General features: G+C 37.2%; 1 protein-coding gene across 32 annotated transcripts in view; it reads right to left on the bottom strand.

The window, feature by feature from the left end:
* NRXN1 (neurexin 1) overlaps positions 1 to 13,928 on the bottom strand; it is a 1,208,609-nt gene that overhangs the window by 283,091 nt on the left and 911,590 nt on the right. The gene's annotated exons all lie outside the window — the stretch shown is intronic.

Here is a 13,928-nt window from a genome sequence, read left to right as displayed (position 1 = left end):
CAATGGGCCAGGGTCGTGTCATTGGTCACTGATCCTCGTGGTTTAGTGGCCAGGACTTAGCGCTCTCAGCATCACAGCCTGACTTCAGTCTCTGGCGAGGAACTGAAAATCGGCTTCAAGCTTCTGGAGGCAAAGGCCACCCAAGATCAGGGTCTTCATGAAGGGATTTTGTTGTTCAGTTGCTCAGTCATGTCTGACTCTTTGCGAACCCCATGGATTGCAGCATATCAGGTTTCCCTACCCTTCACTATCTCCTGGAGTTTGCTCAGACATGTCCATTGAGTTGATGATGTCATCCAACCATCTCATCCTCTGTCACCCCCTTCTCCTCATACCCTCAGTTTTCCCAGCATCAGGTAATATCCTTATAAGAAGAGACCAAAGAGGTTGTGCATTCCCATGTTCCCATTCTGTCTCTCTCAGTCTCTCTTTCATCTCTCTCCCTGCCATGAGAGGAATGGGCAGGAAGGCACTCACTTATAAGTCAGGAAAAGAGCTCTCACCAGCAATCATCTTGATCTTGGACTGTGAGAAAATAGTTTTTTAAGCCACCTAGTCTATGATATTTTGTTATGGCAGCCAGAATTAAGACAATCACTGATCTCCGTAGGCCATGAATAAAAGATAAAAATATTTTCTTTTTCCACCTCACAACCTATTAAAACAAACAAACAAAAAAAATTGATATGTCTCCTTGGGCCAAATGCATTGTGGTGACATATATGTTTTGGCTCTGGACCAAATTTACAGACTGAATGCTTCCATGGTCAAGAAGACTCAAAAATTCACAAGCACACCACCTCTTGGGCAAATTAGAAAGATTTCCAACAGCTTACTATTTTGTATCAGAGTTTCTCAGCCTCTTCATTATCAGCATTTTGATCCACATAATTCTCTGCTGGTGGGCTATCCTATGAATTTTAGGTCATTAAGCATCATGCCTGGCCTCTATGTTTGATATGCCAGGAGCATCCCCCAACCCAGTTATGACAAGCAAAAACATTTTCAGACCTTGCATAATATACCCTGAGGGAAAAATCATCTCCATCAAAAATTCCTGCATATGTGTGTGCTAAATTGCTTCAGTTGTGCCCAACTCTTTGCAACCTCATGGACTGTAGCCCACCGGGGTCCTCTGTCCATGGGATTCTCCAGGCAAGGATATTGGAGTGGGTTGCGATGCCCTTCTCCAGGGGATTTTCCTGACCTAGGGATCAAATCTACATCTGCATTGCAGGTGGATTCTTTACCACTGAGCCACTGGTGAAGAAGTGGCTTTTGATGGGAAGCCTATCGGAAATCCCTATCTAGACCAAAACATCACCAAACATATGTAATTATGTCACAGAAATATCCTGTAACAATGGCATATAATGGTCTAGCAATATAAGGATTTTAAACATCATAAGAATCTTTCTCCACCTCTGCTTGTCCCCTTCTATTTCTCTCCTCTCTCTCTCTCTCTCTCTCTCTCTCTCTCACACACACACACACACACACACACACACACACACAATAAATGCCTGTTAGAAAAAAGACAAGAAGGAAACAAGGCATCATGAAGCAGAGAAAGAGAGTACAATCTCAAGAGAGACAGTCTTCGTTGATTTGAGTTCTGAGCCTACCCTGAATTTTAGAAAAGTCTCATAATCTCTCCAAGCCACTGCTTTTACATATGCAAAATTGGGGAGTTGCCTAGAAGATACATATAGTCCCTTTAAACAATCTCTTTTCCTTAATGTATTTCAGATGAGTGGAGTAGAAGGAACATTTTGAGTTTAAAGTTCTGAGAAAAATTAAGTGAGCTAAGTTACATTCTAACATAAACTAGATGAGCTTCAATTCTAAGAACAACTTGGCCAGCTATCCTGAGTATCTTTGATGATGCCAGGAACAGATTGGCTGGATGGCACTGAATGAAGAAAATCTCTTCAACACAGCCTGCTCAATCTGGACTATTCAATGTTCTGCCTAGGATAACTTTAATTTGGGGAGGCTTAGAATTTTTCCTTGGTGTCTCATAGGCTGTAGGGAGGACAGTCCATGATAAATGCCATCTTCATTAAAAGTAAATTCTTGCCAATGATTTCCTGCTACTTTGTTCTACAATGTTGCATATAATTTGAGACCTGTTGTCCACAAAACAGAAGTTACACAAGGTTGGAAAGAACTTTCTACTCTCTTCTAGAAACTTATAATACCAAACAGGGATCCAGAGGGATGCATCTGAAGTTTGCTGTGGAATTTGGATTATCAATGGCCCAATGCAAAGGGAAACCATTTGACTGGTTCATTGGCTAGAAATGGAACAAAAGGGGGAAAAAAAGTCATCTGTTAAAACATCTGACCATATCCTTGCTATAAAATATATGCCATAAAGTATTATTGCAATATTTAGCCATGCTTTACGTTGGAGGCTCTCCATGAAAATAGTTTTAAGAAGCATGTCAGCTTGTAGCTGCAGAAGACAGAGGTAAAAGCAGTACTTGGGATCAGGAAGTAGTCCTTGGGACTATGGAAGACTCAAGAAGTCATATATAAATTTCCCCCTGTCTTCATTTCAGAGAATGTGCTCTTTGTAATGGTAAATAAGGAAGAATATTTGAGAACATTTTATATTCATAATGAAAACAAAGAAAATACCAAAGACTGTATTCCCAGGTTTCTCAGTTCAAAGGTACCAACCTCATTGTTCCAGAAAAGTCATTGGCCAGAAAAGTCATTCAGGATGACAACTGGAGAATAGTAGCTTTAGGAATTAATAGGAAATATCTCATTAAATATTTCAGTAACATCAAGCTGCTCTCTTCACAAAAAGATGGAACTATTCTCTAATTCAACACATCTCCCAGGGAGAAGACAGTAGATGTGGGTAAGTAAATGTTCCTAACCTGTCTAGTCCCATTAGCATATTAGCCACAGAGAGAGAAGATAAATAAATTCTGGGACCACCTGAAGTGATTTGTTGATCAACTGTGTACATAATCACTGCTTTTGTTTCATTAATTTTAATTACCTGTTTTTCTTTTGTCCTTATGCCCGGAGGTGAATTTTTCATCACAAATGGGGGATGATTTTATGAATATTATATGCAAACAAACAAATTAGACTCACTGAACTTGTGAAATCATTTCTCCACCTTCCCTCCTCTAGAGTGAGCTGATATTTTCTGATATTGATTCTGTGGTAACATTCACAAAGGTATTAATCAGGAGAACAGGAGCTTTTGTGAATTCAGTACAGTTTATTACAGAGTACCTTATTATAACACACTACCAAATCTATGACCCCAATAATAGCAGTCCCTTAATTATAAACACATCACATTTTAAATGGTTGCCCCTTTTACATACTGCATATTGGCACACTCTTTACAATTTTCACAAGAGCTCTTGAGGAAGAAAAGGATAGAGAATAAAAAGTAGCTGCTGCTTAGGGTGATAAAACTACAGGTAGATATCCTCACAGACCTAAGCCACCTCTTACTCCCCCTCTCCTTTTACCCTGCCTCTAAATGATCATTTTGCTTTTTGATACCATTATTCTAAAATTAAGTATTGTATCCCATATTTGTGGGTAACATACAGCTTTTTCATTATTTTCAAGCAATTATTATCAAAGTTTAATTTTTATTTTTAATGATAATAGCCATATTTTGGTGAGAGCGTTTGAGCCAGATCCCCATATTTTGCTGGAGTTCCTGCAAATGTGTATATGCCCTTTTAAAAGTCTTGCAAATACTAATAACCATTGATCCAGTCACTGTAATCATGTGGAAGAATATATCCAAGAATAATTATCTTAAAGAAAAACAATGTTTTCTTCTCACAGATGTTCAAAATAGCATTATTTATAATATTTGTGTTTGTGTGTAAACTCATTACGGGCTTTCATTCTTGACTATTTTCCAATTTTTATTTAAGAAGTATTTAGCATATATAATTAAAATAATTTACTTTTAAAAGCATTCTCCTTTAACAATGATGAGAGCATTAAAGTACTGAAAGAGCTGAGTAACTTAAATATGATGTGTATGACATAAAAACATGAGACTCTATTAAAGGAAAGAAAGAGAAAACATGGAGCTATTTTAATGCTTCTTATTACAATTGATTGACAAACTGAATGACGAAACACTGGAATTTCAGTTTCTCTGAGGCAAAAAAAAAAAAAGTCTTATTTATTGTTTTGTCCTTTACTCCTTGCCTGGAATACTATGGGTACACAATAAACTCTTGCAAATATATGAATACAGCCTTTTAATTGGTTCAGAAGCATGGATAGCAAAACAGCTCTTTTAAATAGAACATGGATTTCTTAAGAGGGAACAGATATAGTTGCTTCCTCATTCAGCTTCATATTGGTCTCATTGTACAGGCAAATAGTTACCTTCTCTGGGTCTCATTTACCTCATTGGTAAAGTAATCCAGTACTTTGCCTTTCCAATAGCAGAAAGCTAGATAAGAGAAATAGTAACCATTCATAACTGAGGCATAAACTTTATCTTTTCACATGGAAACATAAATACTTTATTCTTGACATTGCTCTGCTGATAAGTTTCACACCTTTGCTTATATGAAGAACAATAAATAGGAAAAAGTGCTCAGTAATTTCATCGACATATCTGCTGATTTATTGTCCTCAGCTCTCAGTACTAGTAACAACCACTCCATGAACTTGATGACTTCACTAGATTATGTTGGAAAATGAGAAAATAAACTGTAGTGAGAACTTTCAGCTACAGGAAAGGTCAGGTGAAAGTGAAAGCCAAAGTCACTTAGTCGTGTCCTACTCTTTGTGAACCCATAGATGATACTGGACTACAAAAATAGGAAGTCAAGAGCTACCTGGAGTAACAGGCAAGTTTGGCATTGGAATACAAAATGAACCAGGTCAAAAGCTAACAAAGTGTTGCCAAGAGAATGCACTGGTCATATCAAATACCCTCTTCCAACAACACAAGAGAAGACTCTACACATGGACATCACCAGATGGTCAACTGAAATCAGATTGGTAATATTCTTTGCAGCCAAAGATGGAGAAGCTCTATACAGTCAGCAAAAACAAGACTGGGAGTTGACTGTGGCTCAGATCATGAACTCCTTATTGCCAAATTCAGACTTAAATTGAAGAAAGTAGGGAAAAATACTAGACCATTCAGGTTTGATCTAAATCAAATCCCTTATGACTATACAGTGGAAGAGATAACTAGATTCAAGGGATTAGATCTGATAGAGTGACTGAAGAACTATGGACGGAGGTACATGAAATTGAACAGGAGGCAGTGATCAAAACCCTCCCTAAGAAAAAGAAATACAAAAAGGCAAAATGGTTGCCTGAGGAGGCCTTACAAATAGCTGTGAAAAGAAGAGAAGCTAAAGGCAAAGGAGAAAAGGAAAGATATACCCGTTTGAATGAAGAGTTCCAAAGAATAGCAAGGAGAGATAAGAAAGCCTTCCTCAGCTATCAATGCAAAGAAATAGAGGAAAACAAGAGAATGGGAAAGACTAGAGATCTCTTCATGAAAATTAGAGATACCAAGGGAACACTTCATACAAAGATGGGCACAATAAAGGACAGAAATGGTATGGACCAAACAGAAGCAGGAGATATTAAGAAGAGGCGGCAAGAATACACAGAAGAACTATACAAAAAAGATCTTCATGACCCACATAACCATGATGGTGTGATCACTCACCTAGAGCCAGACATCCTGGAATGCAAGTCAAGTGGGCCTTAGGAAGCATCACTATGAGCAATGCTAGTGTAGATGATGGAATTCCAGTTGAGCTACTTCAAATCCTAAAAGATGATGCTGTGAAAGTGCTTCACTCAATATGCCAGAAAATATGGGAAATTCAACAGTGGCCACAGGACTGAAGAAGGTCAGTTTTCATTACAATCCCAAAGAAGGCAATGTCAAAGAATGTTCAAACTAATACATAATTGCACTCTTCTCACACACTAGCAAAATAATGCTGAAAATTCTCCAAGCTAGACTTCAACAGTATGTGAACTGTTCAATTCCAGATGTTCAAGCTGGATTTAGAAAAGGCAGACGAACCAGAGATCAAATTGCTAACATCCACTGGATCATCAAAAAAGTAAGAGAGTTCCAGAAAACATCTACTTTTGCTTTACTGATTATTCCAAAGCTTTTGACCTGGTGGGTCACAACAACTATGGAAAATTCTGAAAGATATGAGAATACCAGACCATCTGACCTTCCTCCTTAGAAATCTGTATGCACATCAAGAAGCAACAGTTAGAACTGGACATGGAAAGACAGACTGGTTCCAAATCAGGAAAGGAGTACATCAAGGTTGTATACTGTCACCCTGCTTATTTAACTTATATGTAGAGTACATCATGTAAAATGCCCAGCTGGATGAAGCACAAGCTGGAATCAAGATTGCCAGGAGATATATCAATGACCTCAGATATGCAGATGACACCACCCTTATGGCTGTAAGTGAAGAAGAACTAAAGAGTCTCTTGATGAAAGTGAAAGAGGAGAGTGAAAAAGTTGGCTTAAAGTTCAACATTCAGAAAACTAAGATCATGGTATCTGGTCCCACCACTTCATGGCAAATAGATGGGGGAACAATGGAAACAGTGAGAGACTTTACTTTTTTGGGCTCCAAGGTGACTGCAGCCATGAAATTAAAAGATGCTTGCTTCTTGGAAGAAAAGCTATTACCAACCTAGACAGCATATTAAAGAGCAGAGACATTACTTTCCAACAAAGGTCCATCTAGCGAAAGCTATGGTTTTTCCAGTAGTCATGTACGGATATGAGAGTTGGATTTTTATAAAAGAAAGTTGAGTGCTGACGAATTGATGCTTTTGAACTGTGGTGTTGGAGAAGACTCTTGAGAGACCCTTGGACTGCAAGGAGATCCAACCAGTCAATTCTAAAAGATATCTGTCCTGAATATTTATTGGAAGGACTGATGCTGAAGCTGAAACTCCAATATTTAGCCACCTGATGTGAAAAACTGATTCATTGGAAAAAGCCGTGATGGTGGGAAAGATTGAAGGTGGGAGAAAAAGGGGATGACAGAGGATGAGATGGTTGGATGGTATCACCAACACGATTCACATGAGTTTGAGGATGCTCCAGAAGTTGGTGATGGACAGGGAAGCCTGGCATGCTGCAGTCCGTGGGGTTGCAAAGAGTCGGACATGGCTAAGTAGCTGAACTGAACTGAACTGAGACTATACAGTTCATGGAATTCTCCAGGCCTGAATACTGGAGTCAGTAGCCATTCCTTTCTCCAGGCAATCTTCCCAATCCAGGGATTGAACCCAGGTCTCCAGCTGTAAGAGGACTCTTTACCAGCTGAGCCACAAGGGAGCACAGGTATAATTTGGTAACCTCAGTTAAAGATAGTATCAAAAATTCTTTAAAACATAATCCTTAGGACTGCATTAAGTTTTAAATTTAAAGTTTTTTTAAAAAAAGCAAGATTTTCATAACTTTTTTGAGAGCTGCAAGGGAAAGCAAAAATAACAACAAAAATGCTTTATCATTCCCAATTACTTTGAAATATTCTCCATGGATTACTATTTCTGAAAATTCACCCCTCTCCATCCCCTTTTTAAAGATTTTTTTAAAAGCACACAGCTATTCTTTGATAAGAAAAAAGCCACTCTTAAGAGTTTGGCACAGGACCTAAAACACGGAAACCTCTCAACCAATGTTAGCTCCTCTTTTTTCCCATCTCGCTTAATCTTTCTTGTTTCTATGAGCTAAGTTTTATTTTATAAGACTTCTTCCTTGATCTTCTAGATTCAAAAAAGATATCATTGAGTGGCAAAGAATGAAGTTTAAAATCCTAGATTACTGACTCTAAGTGTCAGTAAAGGCAACTGGCTTCTACATTTTCTGGAATGCTTCCATATTCTGGGGTTCCACTTCCCTTCTTGTTTTTCTCTTTGAATTTGTCTGTTTCTCTCTTTCATAACCCATTGCTCTTTGTGAGCTGGGATTATTAAATTGTACTTCCAGTTCTTTGGAGCCATAAATCCCAGTTCATCCAGGGGAATTTGCCCTTATACTGGTATACACTGTTCTTGGATTTTCTCCTCTTTTGAATGGCTCCTGCCCTTCAAAGTTTGTTCACTCCATTTTCTAGTGGAGTATTACCATCCTCCACTGTGGAAAGTCACAACCATAAATGTTATCACAGAGACATGTCATAAAAATCTATCTTTATTATATAGAATCAGCAGATATAAAAAGAAAGCTCTTCTAAGTAAGAAGTATAATATCCCAAATTTCATAGTTATTGGTAGTAGATTGATTTTGGGAGTAGAGCCCAGGAATAGTGTTATCACATAATTCACTTTGGATTAAAATTCAGTAAAATAAATCTGTAAATTAGAACTCATGAAAGAGTCATTAGACATAAAGCATGTAGATTATCTAATTATAAGGTTGTTATGTCAAGGGGCATTAAAATATGAGTTTAGCAATGGATACATAGACTAGAGGGACCGATACTCAGTCTAATTCTATTAAATGTAGGCTTCAAGAATTCAGATCTCCAGCAATGTGCTGTGACTCATGTTTCAACCAATTTCTAAAAGATATTTAGAAAGAAGTATTTCCTCAAATGTGACTTCAGATGTGAACCAAGAGAAAAACACAAGGGATAAAGCTATCAACATTTTTTTTCCTTTCTGTTAGGACAACACTGAAAATTTGTCAGAAGCATCTGGTCCTGAAATAACATAATAGAATAGAAATTGACAACTCAGGCTTAAAAGTTAATTTCAAAGATTTATTATACTAGAGGGTTCATATTTAGCAGCTGTCAATTTGCTACCAACAACTGTAATAAAAATCAGCAAAACCTGAACTCTTCTCCTGCCAAAGAGTCATCTGTGAGTGTGGGGGATTTTTGTGACGTTGTTTCTTGATAAAGCAAACATCTATTTCACTGAAACAATATCTTTCTCTATTGAAAAAAAAAATTTCATTTGACAAAAAAGGACTTTTTCTACATTTTGAAAAAATTAGTATATGAAAAAGTGTGGGATTTTATTGTTGTTTCAAGATATTTACGCAGTGTTTTCTAACCTGGGGTAATTTTTGACCCCTGAGGGGATATTTGGTGATATCTAGAAAAATTTGTTTGTCACAGTGGGGGATACTACTGCTATCTAGTGCACAGAGACCAGAGTGTTGCTAACAAACAAGGCAACTCCTATGACAAGCAATATTTGGCCCAACATGTTGACAGTGCACAGGTTAAGAAAATTTGTTGAAAGGAATTCATTTGATGTATTTAAAGATAGGTTTGCATTCACAAACTTTGTAGACCATGGTTTCCATTAGAAGTGTGGTAGAGAGCTGCTCCAGGCAGACACTGGCTGTGCTTCAAGTAACTGCTATCAGAACAACAGTTTAACTTTTTAGATTAAGATTATAGCAAGTACTGATGTAATTAAGCCTGTGTCAGCACTTATACTAGATACGTTTCTATGTACGACACTTTAAAACTGGGTAAGAAAAATGAATCCTCAACTAAAATGGTACAGGAAACTTCTTTGTACGATAATCTTCTAAAGGTACCTTAGCTAATGTTCCACACAAGCCCTTCATCAAACAAATGTTAAAAAAGTTGAATATAGTCTTATCACAACTTTTATTTCATCACTTTTTCAAATTAAAGGTGTTTTCAAAAAGCATATATAAAATATTATAATTAGGCCACTCATTTTTAAAGTAATAATTTTAGGGACTATATGTAATAGAAACAGCTACTTTCAATTAAAAAAAAAGGACTAAGGGTACATATTTTGTCATATCTACTTTCTATTAATTATTGAGAAAAATATTTTATATGTAATATTGATTGACTTTAAAAAATGTTATCTAACATGTAAAAGTATTTTCAGAAAGACTATTATTTAATTATTTACCCAGTGAAAAATAAAAGAACAGAGAATAATACAGGGGCAAATATCCAATAAAATTTATCTTTTGGCAAATATTATCACAAAGAAATTTAAGCAGGACATACTCCACTATCAACATAATGATTTTCATTTAAACCAGAAAACATTTCAAAATTGAGGATCTTAAAACTTTCTCCTTCATTTAGATCCTGAAAACACTTAACATCTCTCCCTCCCTCCCTTCTATCCTTCATCTTTCCCTTCCTTCAATTGAACACTTCCACAGCACTTAGAATTTACCTATTATCTGTCCAAATTTTTAGAACTGGCCATGAAACAACAGACCGGTTCCAAATAGGAAACAGAGTAGGTCAAGGCTGTATATTGTCACCCTGCTTATTTAACTTATATGCAGAGTACATCATGAGAAACGCTGGGCGGGAGGAAGGACAAGCTGGAATCAAGATTGCCGGGAGAAATATCAATAACCTCAGATATGCAGATGACACCATCCTTATGGCAGAAAATGAAGAAGAACCAAAGAGCCTCTTGATGAAAGTGAAAGAGGAGAGTGAAAAAGTTGGCTTAAAGCTCAACATTCAGAAAACTAAGATCATGGCATCCGGTCCCATCACCTCATGGCAATAGATGGGGAAACAGTGTCAGACTTTATTTTGGGGGGCTCCAAAATCACAGCAGATGGTGATTGCAGCCATGAAATTAAAAGACGCTTACTCCTTGGAAGGAAAGTTATGACCAACCTAGACAGCATATTAAAAAACAGAGACATTACTTTGTCAACTAAGGTCCATCTAGTCAAGGCTATGGTTTTTCCAGTGGTCATGTATGGATGTGAGAGTTTGCCTATAAAGAAAGCTGAGTGCTGAAGAATTGATGCTTTTGAACTGTGGTGTTGGAGAAGACTCTTGAGAGTCCCTTGGACTGCAAGGAGATCCAACCAGTCCATCCTAAAGGAGATCAGTCCTGGGTGTTCATTGGAAGGACTGATGCTAAAGGTGAAACTCCAATCTTTTGGCCACCTGATGCGAAGAGCTGACTCATTGGAAAAGACCCTGATGCTGGGAAAGATTGAGGGCGGGAGGAGAAGGGGACGACAGAGGATGAGATGGTTGGATGGCATCGCCGACTTAATGGACATGAGTTTGGGTAAACTCCAGGAGTTGGTGATGGACAGGGGGGCCTGGTGTGCTGCAGTTCATGGGGTCGCAAAGACTCAGTCATGACTGAGTGACTGAACTGACTGAACTGATATTAACTCATTAATTCTCCTAATACACACACACACACACACACACACACACACACACACACACACACACACACACACACCCTACATTTCATAGTCAATAGAACTAAGATGTACAGAGATCAAGTAAATACCCAAGGTCTCACAGATTGTAAGTGACTGAGATAAGACTTGTATCAATGAAGGCTGATCCTAAAAACCATGTACTTTTTATCTTTTGTAGGTAGCCTCTTCTCTATATCATGTGCTACTAATTTTCATATTTATCTCAGGTCTGCCCCAGTAGTGTAACCTTGAAGGAGACTGAATGTGAGTGAAAGGTTTCAGGTCAAGTCAAAAAGAAAGTTGGTGCAGGATGGTGGCCTTATCAGCTGGTTCATCCATGGAGTTATTTTGGCCAGAAATCTCTTAGAAGTTGAAAAATAGTTAGATCTAAATTGAAAGCATCTGTTCTCTTCCTGTCATCTGTTTATGGCATCCATTTTAAGTCACTAACAACTCATTTATTCTCCATAAGGAGAGCCAGAATAGGATGGTATTTAAGAGGGTGGACTCTGGAACTCAACTCTTCAGTTTAATTCCTGGAATGGCTATAATTATGTTTCTATTGCATTTCTTGAATGTTAGGCAGGGACAATGCTATGTTTTCTTCTTAATGGGAACACTTGTCAGGTCACATCACTATCTCTTTCTAGGTAAGTGGGGCCATATCTCTAGTTTTTATTCAATAATATAAGGATGGAAATAATGTGTGATGATTCCAGCCCAAGATGCCTAAGAGCAAGAGTACCTTGTCTAAGTTCTTTTTCTTGCCTTATCTAAATCTGGATGGAGAAGAACTGAATGCAAGGGAGGATTCAGAAGCTTAAAGAATAGTGGAGCCACAACATGGAAGAAGGTTGGGTCCTTTGATTAATACATGGAATAAAGCTTCCACCCCTGACACTGAACTATGGTGGATTATGCTGTGACTCAAAAACAAATCTCTGTTATGTAAAGCCATTGAAATTTTGAATTCTTATAACAGCTTGCTTTCATTAAGCTGATTAATGTGAATTTATACCATCATGTGACTGAAATGATTACTCTCTTAGTTACTTTGGCTTAGGATTGCTTTTCCAATCTGTGTCCCTTTCCAGAGAAGCCTTGACAAAGTCCCATTACCTATTATCATTTTTCTGCCATCAATTGTAATGTCCTATACTTCAATACTTCTGTATAGATTTCAATTTCAAATGTTAAAACAACTTAGTTCAGACACAAATATTTACAGCTGTTAAATGTTGATCTGTAAATCTAGGCAATGCCAGTACAATTGATATAAATAGCAACTCTCTAAGTAAAATATAGTGAAACTCTCTGCTGTAAAATCTGACTTTTTCACTGTTTGATTGGGCTACCTTAATGAACAAAACAAATAATATGGCTCATGTGGTCGTAACTCTCATAAACTTATTTCTAATATTCATGTTATCTCTTCCTATAAATGTTATTCTTTTCACAACAAACAAGGAATTCTTTCACATTGCTATCCCCTTAGCAAATTAATGACTAAATCTAAGTCTTCATGAAAACATTGCAAGAAGAGCTCGCTAATGCTTATGAATTGCCAAAGAGATGTAATTCTAAAGGATATGACCTCTTACAAAGTACTTGGAAGAAATGTTATGTTCAGGATTTCATTGTGTTCATTTAGAAGTTATGCCTTCAGGGTCTTCTGTTTGTGCTGGATCAGTCCCAAGAAGGATAGGAACAATTTGTGTATTACTCAGCCTTGGCAGATGAGTAGATCCTCCAATAACCTTTTCATCTCCAAATGTCTCAAACAATTTTAAACCTAAAAGATTATTGATTGATTTGGCTACACTCCTTATAATCTTGACAGTAAGAAGCTCAAAACAATTTCCTTTGCATCCATCATGCATGCTATTCTCAAAGGCTGAAAGAATATAGGGTACTTCTGAACTTTTACTTAGCCAACAGAGTTAATAGATATGTGATACTTATATATTTAATTAAGAGCAATATATGGATATACTCATATATTGATATAAACAATATATTGATCTATATTTTTAGTTGCCTGTAAATAAACAAAATCTTTGGGAAACTGCAGAATGATTTAAAATAAATGTTTAAAAATATTATTTATATCAGGATCATATTTAAAACATTTCTTCTACAACTGTCTACTGATTTCACAGTTATCTTGATTAGTGCTGTATGTATAAAGACAAATTAGATGTGGTCATTGATCTTTAAAAAATTGCAAAAAGGTAAGTTAGATAGAAAGACAAATATCATATGATATTAATTTTGTATGAAATCTAAAAAAAATATACAAATAACTTTTATACAAAACAGAAATAGATTCACAGACACAGAAAAAGAGATTGATTTCCTCTGATTACAAAAGGGAAACGGGGATTAAGTTAGGAGTCTGGGACTAACAGATACACATTCAGTTCAGTTCAGTTCAGTCCAGTCACTCAGTTGTGTCCGACTCTTTGCGACCCCATGAATCGCAGCACACCAGGCCTCCCTGTCCATCACCAACTCCCTGAGTTTACCCAAACTCATGTCCATCAAGTCAGTGGTGCTATCCAACTATCTCATCCCCTGTCATCCCCTTCTCCTCCTGCCCCCAGTCCGTCCCAGCATCAGAGTCTTTTCCAATGAGTCAACTAACTCTTTGCATGAGGGGACCAAAGTATTGGAGTTTCAGCTTCAACATCAGTCCTTCCAATGAACACCC

Source organism: Ovis aries, chromosome 3, assembly GCF_016772045.2.
Source record: "Ovis aries strain OAR_USU_Benz2616 breed Rambouillet chromosome 3, ARS-UI_Ramb_v3.0, whole genome shotgun sequence".
NCBI classification, from domain to species: domain Eukaryota; kingdom Metazoa; phylum Chordata; class Mammalia; order Artiodactyla; family Bovidae; genus Ovis; species Ovis aries.
The sequence above is the reverse complement of the archived record's forward strand: the minus strand, read 5'-3'. Positions and strand labels throughout refer to the sequence as shown.